Source organism: Pseudorasbora parva, chromosome 17 (assembly GCF_024679245.1).
Source record: "Pseudorasbora parva isolate DD20220531a chromosome 17, ASM2467924v1, whole genome shotgun sequence".
Classification (NCBI taxonomy): Eukaryota; Metazoa; Chordata; class Actinopteri; order Cypriniformes; family Gobionidae; genus Pseudorasbora; species Pseudorasbora parva.
Window position 1 is genome coordinate 41,384,027 of NC_090188.1, and position 13,353 is coordinate 41,397,379.

Consider the following 13,353-nt stretch of genomic DNA (forward strand, 5'->3'; position numbering starts at 1 on the left):
ATAGTTCATTATTAGGTCATTAATAATTACTGACTGAGACTGCCATCACTAATAACTAATAGGTAACAAGGAAATATTATAAATAATTACTAATAATTACTAATCACAACATTAGCATGTCTGAGATTTGAGAAATTGTCTTTTTTTACTCTCGATGTGGTCATAAAATGCTTCACTAATTCCTCAAGTGTTATCTCGTCATTATGCAGGAACTTCTAGAGATCTGGACCATTATTTTAAAGTGGAAAACATTGTTAGATCACTTGTAGTTCTTAAAAATGGTCCTTTGTTCAGCTTGTTTCTATCTTAGTTAATAGTAGTAGCTGAAGTGTTAATGTAGTGCTACACATTAGTCCTGCATTTCTTCCTGCAGAGTTATCTATTAATAACGGACCATTATTATAAAGTGTTACCCACAGGGCAAATGGCATTTAAATAGACAGGGTAATAAACCAAGAAAACAAGACACAGGTGAAATAGGTTAACTAATGATGAGCAGAGGATACTGGGAAATGAAGTCCAAGAATAACAGACCCTGCGTCTCATTTAGCTCCCTAGTTCAGTTGTCAGGGCACTGATCAGGACATAAGTCAATGGGCTGACTCCCTGATCAGTGCCCTGACAACTGAACTAGGGAGCTGATTGAGACGCAGCCAGAGTCTATGGAAATGAGGCTGCCATCTGCTGGTACATAAGGGTACCGCTGCTGACATGTTACACCAGGGGTACCCAGACTCAGTCCTGGAGGGCCGCTGTCCTGCAGAGAGTTTAACTCTAACCCCCATGGTGATGGTTACCATGGTGATGAACCTGATAAAAGTTTTTGATGAACCTGATAAAAACCTGATAAAAAGACTAGTTACCATGGTGATGAACCTGATAAAAACCAATCCACCTTCTTGAGCCTGAAAAACCAGAGTTTGCTCAAACTAATCTCGAACTTACCAGGGTAACAACTGAAACCAGCTTTGTGCAACAGGCCACTGCAGACTTTAGCTCCAACCCCAATCAAACACACCTGAAACAGCTAATCAATGCCTTTATAGGTTCTAGTAAGACATTAATTAGCTGGTTCACGTGTGCTTGATTGGGGTTGGAGCTAAAGTCCGCAGTGGCCTGTTGCACAAAGCTGGTTTCAGTTGTTACCCTGGTAAGTTCGAGATTAGTTTGAGCAAACTCTGGTTTTTCAGGCTCAAGAAGGTGGATTGGTTTTTATCAGGTTCATCACCATGGTAACTTACACTGCACGGCTAACCTGCTCTGGAGCCGCTTTTATTCTGGGTTAGAGATCGCAAACCCAAACTGGACCAATCAGCAGCAAGTAAAGACACAATATAGCCACACCCCCTGTATCTCTCGTTCCAGATTAAAGAAGATTATAATGAAAAAACTTTTGAAATAAAATTGTGGTGCTAATTCTTTATTATATTTATATTATATGAATTATAATCACTTTGAATTAATATAATATTTTCGTATAAATACTATATAGATTGACAAGTAGCCAAATAGTAAATATACAACATGCATTCATAATCCTTTTAAACAACATGTATTAATTTGAGCTCTTTGTGAACCTATAATTATTAGGCATATTACTTTGATTCACATCATGCATTGATATAGTCAGATATTCTTTCAGCTGCCTTCTCAAACTCTCGCCGCAGCAGCGTTTATTCCTACTTTGTAAACGCATTTAATTTCATGATCATTTTCAAAACGATCTCTCAATCTTCAGAAGAGAAGTCAATCAAACGGACGCTGTGATTGGCTGTTTGCCGCACGTGTCACACTTTCAGTTGCACGCGCTTCAGAGTTAATCGCTAACTCTGGATTAAACCTGAGTTGACAGAGAGAGTTTATACCGAGCTCAGGTTGGATTTATCTGGATTTGTCAACTCTAAACCGGCTCTGAAACTCAGAGTTTGTTCAGCTAGCTTCATGCAACCGGCCTCAGGACAGCGGCCCTCCAGGACCAAGTCTGGGGACCCCTGTGTTACACTGTCACAGCGCGTTTACTAAGCGGAATCTTTAGCGTCTCATTGCAAGTGTCGAAAACACAAGTTTCACAGGTGGTTTTGTCTTAAGTGAATGTAAACATCTGGATTATAGCCTGATATAAGAATCAGTGGAGTACGTCATACAGTGAAGAGTGTGCAGTTTTATTTTTAATGCGATTATTCCATTTCTTACTTGAATGCTGCATTTAGGCAAACATATATTTTACCTGGAAAATGTAAAGATGTTTATTTCATTTGCATCTTTCTTTTATTATTGAATTGTATTGTTTATTTATGTTATCATTGTCTTATGCAATAAAATAAACATGAATCAAGGAAAACTATTCAAAATAAATGTTATTTACAAAGGTGGATGTGTGATATAGCTAGTGCTAGAATATGTAGGCCTAGTATTGCAAAAAATATATATTTTTGTGTTAAAAGATACAGTTTTTGTAGCAATGTCATACAATATAATAATCTTTACAAACAAATATCTTGGTTACTGAGGAACACATAATGTGTATTGGATAAAAGGCCATGTTGAAGGCCATAGGGTCAGCCATCAAACACTGACCTGGACTAGATCCAAAAAGCAAGAGTCTGAAGACAAAGGGGTCTGAGAACACATTCCTACTAAAGCGGACCAAAAAGGATCCGAGTCCTCTTTCAGGTACAGGGACAGTGTGGACGTAAAGAGAACTGGGTCCTTTTTCACTTGGTTCACCTCTTGGTCCACTTAAAGGAGTCTGAGTTCGGTTCTTTTAAAGAGGATATTTTGCAAGCCTTTTTCTTAGAAACAATCTGACAAAAAATAAATAAGGAGAGACTGCAGATAACATACACCAAAATGTAGTTATTCAGATGATACATGCCAAATGGAAACATCATATGGAGCTAAAACATTTCACTTTGGATCACATGGACAGTGCTCTTACTTATTGTTACAACTTAAGCGATCATTTAGGGCATGTAGGTAAACACAAAAGACATGGTAGGAGCACATGATAGAGATAAAGCATAAAAGAGAAAAAGAGAAACCATTCACCTCCTAAAAGGTTCAATTAGCATGCTCTCAGCTTACCACATGACTCTGCTTCTGTGGCTCACACCCTCTCATTATTATGTGTCCCGTATCGCTGTGCCTATGACCCAGAGAGAAAGACCCAGAGTTGACATTGTCTCCCGCCGTACCCCCCACCCAAAGCCACATCCTGATTTTGCTGAATGTCTTCATTCCGGTCCAGGACTCAAAGGCTGCAGGCTTCCAGCTTCACTTGGGTGAGTAAAAGGGGAACCTCTGCTGACCCCATCAGGTCTGGCTGGAGACCAGGACTAGCTCAAACCACAAAAGACAAGCCACTATGTGAAGATGAGTTTCACAGATGCAGCTGCCTCCCCGTCCAGGGGACAAACTGTGTGTGTGTGTGTGTGTGTGTGTGTGTGTGTGTGTGTGTGTGTGTGTGTGTGTGTGTGTGTGTGTGTGTGTGTGTGTGTGTGTGTGTGTGTGTGTGTGTGTGTGTGTTCTCACTGCAAGTTCTAGAACAAAGCAATGCATTATTACTAGTCTGTATTTGGTCATAATATTAACCACCACTGAATGGAGATTAGTAGTTAAACTTCAAGGCCTGGATATTTTAGACTGTCACAATCTTTTTTTATAAAGTGTTTAAAACATTTCCAAGGTTTAAAGGGTAAGTTCACCCAAAATTGAAATTCTGTCATTAATTCCTTTCCCTAATGTCGTTCGACACCCGTCAGATCTCTGTTCATCACAGATGAAGATATTAGTGTTGAAATCCGATGGCTCAGAAAGGCCTTCATTGACACTAGGGGTGTCCCCGACTAAGGATTTGCACATTCGAATCAGAATTTTTGAATCTCTCTAGGGTCGGCCGATAGTCGAATCTAGCCTATGTGTGTGTAAACCATAGACCGGAAAAAATTAAACGGTATAAACGGGTTGGGAAGGGCAGGACACTAGTCAGCAGGAGGCTAAGACTATTTTTATTTTACTTTACACACGACACACACCCACCATTTTTAATAAAGTGATCAAAACTAGGCTACACTACACATTCGTAAATGAACCATTCTCTCATAACATTTAAAAGCCGCGATCGAAACACAGAACATCACACAAATATATAAAAGAACTAGCCTGACAAGCCAGACCCACATCAAGATGTTTGGTCTGGAAACTCACCATTGACAGCTCAATCTGAGGGGCGGATAAACGGTTGTCTGTCAAACTCCCTCTGCAGGCGATAGGATAGCGCTACACCAACCAGAGTAACGAAGGTGAAACAGAGCTCGCTGACAGATTAAACATTCACTGTATCCGGTCAGCAAAACTCCGAACACATTTCCCTTTTTAAGAATGACTTCAGTGCCGTTCTTTGTTCTTTTCTCAAAGAAAAGCTTAACTCCAAGTCTTCCAGAGTCGCAGTCAAAGCTGATTTGAAAGACCGCCGCTCGCCAGTTTCTGTGTTTACTAGAAGCACGCAAACGCAACTCGCCCGTCGTCATTATGGCCCCGCCCACCGACTCTATACACGATGTGATTGGCCCGTCCAGATTGTGAGGAATACAGCTCAGAAGGGTATTGAGAGTTCCTAGATGACACTTGCGGGCAGATTAAATTTGCTGCCGTTAGGGTGCGTCTAGATTTCTAGGCTATAAAAGAACATTTTGATAAATTAACCTAAAAAAAAAACCTGCCTAGAGAGGAAAAGAACACTTTGAGTGCGTTTATATGCACGTTCTTAAGCCGATTGTGCCTAAAGGTAGCCTGACAAGCCAGACCCACATCAAGATGTTTGGTCTGGAAACTCACCATTGACAGCTCAATCCAAGGGGCGGGATAAACGGTTGTCTTTCAAACTCCCTGTGCACGCGATAGGATAGCGCTACACCAACCAGAGCAACGAAGGTGAAGCGGAGCTCGCTGACTGATTAAACATTCGCCGTATCCGGTCGGCTAAACTCCGAACACATCTTCCCTTTTTAAGAATGACTTCAGTGCCGGTCTTTGTTCTTTTCTCAGAGGAAAGCTTAACTCCAAGTCTTCCGGAGGCGCGGTCAAAGCTGATTCGAAAGACCGCCATTCGCCAGTTTCTGTGTTTACTAGAAGCACGCAAACGCAACTTGGCCGTCGTCATTATGGCCCCGCCCGCCGACTCTATACACGATGTGATTGGCCCGTCCAGATTCTGAGGAATACAGCTCAGATAGGTATTGAGAGTGCCTAGACGACACTTGCGGGCAAATTAAATTTGCTGCCGCTAGGGTGTGTCTAGATTTCTAGGCTAGCCTAAAGGGGGTCTCACACCGGACTGAAGCTCAGCGCCGTGTCTCAGGTATCTCACACCAGGCAGACGTGAACATTATATACGCGCGAGCTCAAATTTGAATCGACTTCCGACAGAAGAGCTGCACGATGAGTGTGTCTTGTAGCACAGGGTGAAATCAGTATGTACATTCACGATTTGAGGGAAATATACATTTAATCGCCGCGGACAGGCATCGAATGCCGCCGTCGGTGTATATGTGTTCGAATTTTAAAGGCGCGGCGCGTCCGGTGCGAAGCTCGGTGCCCTTAAAGGGGCGATCACTCAGCACCGCAAGTCCCGCGACACGTCTTTATAACACTAATATTGAGCACCCCCATATTGCCAAAATGGTATGATCCTCATTTCATAACACCCGTGAAGATTCAACCATGAGATCAGTGGTCGAATCCGGTCCTGCATAACGATGCATCGAATCTTCGACTATTAGGGGTCACCCCTAATTGACACCGATGTCATTTCCTCTCTCAAGACCCTTAAAGGCACTAAAGACGTCGTTACAAAGCCCATCTCACTACAGTGGCTCTACAAGCGATCTGAATCATGAATCGATTCATTGATTCATAACCGTTCGAAACCTCGTTTTGATATTGGCCATCACTATATAAGTCGTTATTTCTGTTTTTTTTTTTGCGTCTTCATAAAATGATTGTAGAGCCGCTGTAGTGAGATGGGCTTTGTAACGACGTCTTTAGTGCCTTTATGGGTCTTGAGAGAGGAAATGACATTGGTGTCAATGAAGGCCTTTCTGAGCCATCGGATCTCAACACTAATATCTTCATCTGTGTCTGAAGATGAACGGAGGTCTGACGGCTGTCCAACCACAGGAGGGAGAGGAATTAGTGACAGAATTTCCATTTTTGGTTGAACTAACCCTTTAAGGTGAAGTGTGGAGTTATTTTGATGTTGAAATACTTTCTCCCATCCCAGTGCAAACATTGTGTGTGGTTCTTTCAAACCATTGAGAATTAAGACCAATCTGACACTCTTTGACACTCAACAGGCTCACTCTTTAACCCGATTCTGCTTCTCTGTTTGGGATCAGGCCATTTTCAGCTGTAAAACTTCAGTATTATCCAGTAATCCAATTCATTCAAACAGTCCAAAACAGCGCTTATGTAAAGAAGGCCTGGCTGATGACAGCAGAGATATCAGAGAATAGAGACTCACGTTGAGGTTTAGTGAATTATTCCTTCCAATGTGTGCCTTGCTTTAAAACACGAGCTCTGGTCTGCGATTGTTTCTGAAGAGCGCAATTTTCATACTCTTAAGTGTGTGAGTGTGTTATACTGATGCATAAACAACAAACCATGTGTGTGTGTGCATGCTCTCGATCACTGATCACACGCTGCATTCATGTACAGACACACAGTACATTCGCTTTGTCTCCACACACTCGGGAAGGATAATGTTTGATTTGTGTGTTCAGTAATCGTAGGTTTTTGAACTCGAAGCGAATGATTTAGGAGTTTTTTTGTCATCTCCGTGTGGTCCTGTTCGGTATCATAGATTGACTCGTCGACAGATTAAAACAATATTGTTCGTTTTTGTTGCTCTGCACACACACTATACACTGTATATTCTGTAAAGTGTTTTATGTAATTTTTTATTTATTTTTTCCTAATGGCCGCTGTACCATCACGGTTCCCATCAGTGTATACATTTATTATGTAATATAAAATGGACTCCATATATTTGGTGTCATTTTGGTTCCTCCAATGATCCTTGAAGCTTGCAGAAAATACAGTTTTGTGAGAATCAATCTGATTATTTACTTTGGATATAGCAAATTATGACTTGCAAATTATAAATGAATGTCTTTAATGAGATAAATGGGGCATGCTAAATTTCACGAAAAGTGCGCAATTAATCGCGTTTAATTTTTTAAAATCTTTTGATATCCCTCAGTTGAACTCATGTTTGCGGTTCAGTTTAGTGATAACTGTACTCTACTACGGATGTTTTTAAAGGAAGTTCAATCAAACATTAAACATCTCTAATTTTCTCAACGCGTTCTTTCCAAACCCAAATTACTTTGTGCCACTTCTGAAACCAGGGGCGTGGGACTGGGGGGATAAAGGGTACTGAGTAACCAGGGCCCAAGGCAGGGAAGTCCGTTTTCTATACATACACATACATGGTACGGGGGCCCAGCAAGATGGTTTGTACCCAGGGCCCAAAATTTGGTGCTACGCCCCTGTCTGAAACCATACAATTTTCTTTTTTGTGGGGACAACAATGATATTGAATTATTCACCCACTCACAATCCTCCACCTTCACTGTAGCTCTCAAATCCCATTAAGATTTTTTTCATATTTTTAAGTAAACACAACCAAGACATTCTTCTTATTATCTTCTGTTATACTCCACAGAAGAACGAAAGTCATTTTTGTTTGGAACAGCATGAGGGTGATTAAAATATGACAACATTTTCATTTGGGGTGAATGGTTCCTTTCAGAGCTGTACGATACTTAAACTGTCCGCTTCTCTCATCTCTAATATAGATTGTGAACAAACAGTTTAATTTGAGTTGTTCCACATAATGGATAGGTGTTTGAAAAGACACTGATGAAAAATAAAGAGAAGTCCAGGGACTGTGTGTGTGTGTTTCTAACAGATGGACTGTTTCTGTCCAGTTCAGCAGCTCTGACGGCCAAGTGGAGATTTTTACAGACTGCAGAGGAGGAATATGTGACAGTTTTATTTTGAGTCTTGGCCTCATCGAGGTACACTTGTGTAATAAGACCTTTTCCCCTTTCGCCTCACAGACTTATCCCCATGGAGGACCAGAAGGGCCTCTATTTATTTTTTTAAAGAAGGAATCAATTATCAATTGATGTTTTACATAAAAAAATAAAAATAAAATCTAAATAAATAAATCACTTAACAAATTGACAAAAAATATATTTAAAAGTATTCTTTCATTTATAAAATGTTGTAAAGTGTGTAATTTCTGCTCATTTCTAAAATTAAAACAATTGTTAAAATGAGCATTTGTCCAATTAGTTAGCAAACTGATCGAGAATAGCAAGTGGAATATGCTCTTTTAATATGAAAATTAATTTTTGCATTTAAAAATGATAAACCCAAAAATGAAAATTAGCCCTTGGTTTATGCACCCTCAAGCCATCCTATATGACATTTTTCTTTCAGACGAATACAATCGCAGTTATATTAAAAATGTCCTGGCTTCCAAGCTTTATAATGGCAGTGAATGGAGGATACTGTAACGCCTTTTGAAGTGATATCCATATTTAAAACATTAAAAACTAAAAGAGTAACCCCTGACGCGATGTATGAGGATGTAGGAGTATCGTAAGCTTTGACGGCTCTCATGGTTCAAACTAATTGGGCTGGGCAACAAAGTCAAGATCCTCTTCTTTTATATCAAAATCATCTGATATTTCTCTTGAAAAAAATCTGATTTTAGACTAATTCATAACCGGTGTTTTGTCTTGCTCTATCTGCGCTTCCACGTTAGTCAATATACCATGCATCAGTTCAGAAGTCCCTCTTTCACTGCAAATCGATCCCTACAGCCATCAGTTGGAAGCTAGTTATTTAGTTTCTGAAGTTATTAATACGGATATTTTTCTCACACAGACTCATGGCTTTGCTTCTGAAGGCCTTTATTAACCCCCCATAGCCATGTGAATTGCTTTTATAATGGATGGATGGATTATTTTAGGCTTCAAAATACAGTATCATCCTCTATTCTCTGCCATTATAGAGTTTGGATTAGCCAGGGCATTATTTAATATAACTCAGATTTAATTCATCTGAAAGAAGGAAGTCATATAAACCTATGATGGCTTGAGGGAGAGTAAATCATGGGATAATTTTCATTTTGGGGTGAACTATCCCTTTAAGCTGACAGTTACATGTGCTTAGTACAGTAATAAGAGTAAATTATGCATAATTACAAGCAAATAACTCTAAACCAAGCCATAATCTTAACCCTATAGTAAATGCATGTGCATATAAGTACATATTTTTCCTCGACTTTGGCACTCCTAGTCCTCTATATATTTATCTATATATGCCTCCTTTATAAAAATGCCCATTCTGGTTCTAAAAACCATCCAATAACTCTCTCCTGTAGTGAAGCACGTGAGAGTCCAGATTAAACCTTCAGTCACTACAGTACAGACAGCAATGGCCATTGTTTGACCGCTTTGCCACTGTAATGGATTTGTGGGTTAAGTCTGAAAGAAAACAGTGTGTGTGTGTGTGTGTGTGTGTGTGTGTGTGTGTGTGTGTGTGTGTGTGTGTGTGTGTGTGTGTGTGTGTGTGTGTGTGTGTGTGTGTGTGTGTGTGTGTGTGTGTGTGTGTGTGTGTGTGTGTGTGTGTGTGTGTGTGTTTGTGTGTGTGTGTGTGTGTGTGTGAGCCTGTTTATGTGGTTTATGAGGACACAAATTTGTATAACTACATGGGTATTACACTGGTATTACCCTATAAATGTGGTTTATGAGGACATATCAAATGTCCTCATAATTCAAATGGCCTTAAAAACATACTAAATGATGTTTTTTTGAGAAAGTAAAAATGCAGAATGTTTCCTGTGATGGGTAGGTTTAGGGGCAGGGGCAGTGTAAGGGGATAGAAAATACGGTTTGTTCGGTATAAAATCCATTACGCCTATGGAGAGTCCCTGTAAACCACATAGACCAACATGTGTGTGTGTGTGTGTGTGTGTGTGTGTGTGTGTGTGTGTGTGTGTGTGTGTGGGGGTTTATTTGTACATGTATAGAATTATATAAAGAGCTTCAATCGTCTGCTCTGGAGTATATTAGCAGTGCTCGGTAATCAGTGTTAAACTCTAAACGTTGAGGTTGTGGCTCTCTAGTAAAACTCCACAGGGACCAGCGGGGCTGATTATTCCTGTGGGAGAGGGCGGATGGGCAGCGCACACACACACACACACACACACACACACACACACACACACACACACACAGAGCAGCGCCGGAGACACCGGCTCCATCAACACCCGCCAACATCTGCACACACCCCTATCCAGATGTGATCTGGCCTCGCCCTGGCCTCAACCACTCACCCTATGAGGGCTGAACCCTTGAACACAGCTCGTAATTGTCATCTATTAACCCGGATTATGGATCCTGCTTGTACGGAACAAGCTTTCCTGCAGGATATGAATCAAATATCTCGCTTGCAGCAGGATATATCAAAAGCATTTCAGGGAGGAAAGGAGGAGATATAATGAGCAGACAGAAGCTGCACAGCCAAACTCTACAGTTTTCCATAAAGCTGCAGTGCCAGGATTAAAAACACTAAAACAAGAAACAGAAGTTAAATGCAAACATAACACTTTACAATAAGGTTCTGTATGCTAACATTACTTAACTATATTAGTTAACATAAACTATGAAAAATACTTTTAAAGCATTTATTAATATTTATCATGTTCATTTCAACATTTTCTAAAACATTAAAATAACAAAATATTGTTATCTGCTAAAATATGTTCATATTATTTAAAGGTGCCCTAGAATGAAAAATTGAATTAACCTTGCCATAGTGAAATAAAAATAGTTCAGTGGACACATGGACATCACTGTGAGTCTCAAACACCATTGCCTCCTCCTTCTTATGTAAATCTCGTGAATCAAAAACACCACGGAAAAATAAGTGCTTCTCAACATAAACCCAACCGTGACGCAAACATTGGAGATAATTTATATGCACACCCCCAACATTTGCATCAGTCCAAACATGTTCATTGTCAGGCGGAAATGGAGCGAATCATCAAAACAACCCAACATATTGACCCAATATGTGTAACCCAACGGTTGGGTTAAAAAAATAACCCAACGTTTTTTACTGTGCATGGACACACTTCATGTTCCAGGCTGTTCAGGAGACCTGAGGACTTTACATATCCTTCCCACAGATAAAAAATGTCTAAACAATTGTCTTTAAACAATTTCTGATTAAATTGAAAGTTTCTTAGAGAGACCGCATTGTCTAGATAACTCAAGATGCTAGTACAGTAACAATAGGAAACTCCAAGTACCATACAAAACTAAATAGTGTGTCTAATGACAAAGGGTAATATTATTTTGTATTACAAAACACAACCCTAGATCCGTTGCTTACAGATCGTTCACTCGATCCTACTAGCAAACGTCACCTTTTCCACCATATAAGTTGAAACAACAGTCATTTGACAAGGCTATTCATTTTGTAAAAATATAAGTTATATATATCTTTTTATGATAACTGAAGTATGGTGTTTCCTATGATGTTTTTGCCTATTTGTATTTCAGATTATGCTACATCACAGTCACTGCGTAGCCTACATTGTGAATAACAACATTATATAACATGCAATATCCTAATAATGTTTTCAGATCGTCCGTGCGCGAGAAAGAGAGCTTGCGTGAATATGGTTGCCAGATTGGTCATGTTTAGGTAAAAACCGGAGTGTATAAGGGTTTCTTTTCACAGAAAAGCTCTGTTTAGGGGAATTTAATTACTGAAATATGGCAACCGCACGAACGCGAGCTCTTTCTCGCGCAATGATTGATCTGAAAACACCAATAAACAAGTAAGCTGCATTTTATCAATCTTCATTTGAGATGTTCTGCTTAAAGTGTCATTCAGTTGGTCTGTGTTCTGTCAGGACTCACGAGCCACTTCACTGAACTGCTGTGAGCTGCTAAAATAAGCCAATCAGAGCAGAGTTCAACATTAATATTCATGACTCTTCCAAATAAGGCAAACACAGAGCATTACATCCTAGAAACAATTTATAGGGTTGTAAATGGACCTGTAAAACTGTATCTGGACAATTTTTTGCCCTTAAATAAGCCACATACCCTCTATGTAGATATCAGAAAATAATTTAACATATTGTTTCAAATCATTCTAGGGCACCTTTAATGGACTGAACTAACATGAATTAATAATGAAAAATGTAATTTTTTAACTAACGTTAAAAAACCTAATGTTGTTAGTTAATGTTAGTAAACTAGAGGTTAAAAAAAACTGCATACATTTTGAAGAAGAACATTGTTTTGTTTGTGCTTTGGCTCTGTGTGACTGCGGATGAATATGTTTCTTTCTCATAATTAAAAAAGAGATGGATATTATCCTACTGCTCATAAATCATTCACTATAGGCTCACGAGCTGTAACCAGTTTAGATGGAAAGGATCTCAAGCTGACTAGATGAAGACGTTACTGCAGCATTACCCATTAATAGTCACGGTACAGCAATTTCAGCACAGCTTCAACAACCATAATGAAATGATCTTCACAATAGATAATGCTTATAGAGTTGCATGTGTCAGTTTATCTGTTCAATAAAATACTTCACTCAGCTGTTGAGTAATAAAAATGCCATCGTCTCCACATTGCTTTCACAACATTTCTAATCCCTCAGTGCTCGCCTTCTCCAAATCCAAGCCTATGTTGATTCTGGTTTTATTACGAGCTCTGCCACATTCTCTCTTCTCTCCTCTGTTCGCCTGTTGTTTTAAATGGGTGATCCCTGGAGGCTGGATTTTTACCATGCTCCATGTCAACCTTTCTTTCTTTTGAGACAACTAACCTATGCCACTTCCACACCAGACACAGACGTTTCTCTATTTATGGATAGGACGAGACATTTTGAACAAACAAGTAACATTGTGTACCTTTTATGCATGAACTAATGGGACCTTATTGTAAAGTGTTTCCAGCATGAAGTATATAGTAATGAGGAACAGGGCAACCCATGGGTTGGGAGAAGGAAGTAGAGAGAGAAGAACGAACCACCTCACAGCAAAGCCGTAAATCCACCTTCCTCATTCGCGGCCCTATAATTAAAGCCAAATGAGATTTTTGTGGCTCCCTATTAGCTTTTTATTTCAGCCTACAAACAAAGAAGGGGGAATACCTCCAGCCAGCCATGAACACAGCTACATCCACAGCTTAAACGCATGTGATTCCCCTGCACAGACTTTCTGTTTAATGTAAGAAATACTCTCTCTTTGAATCC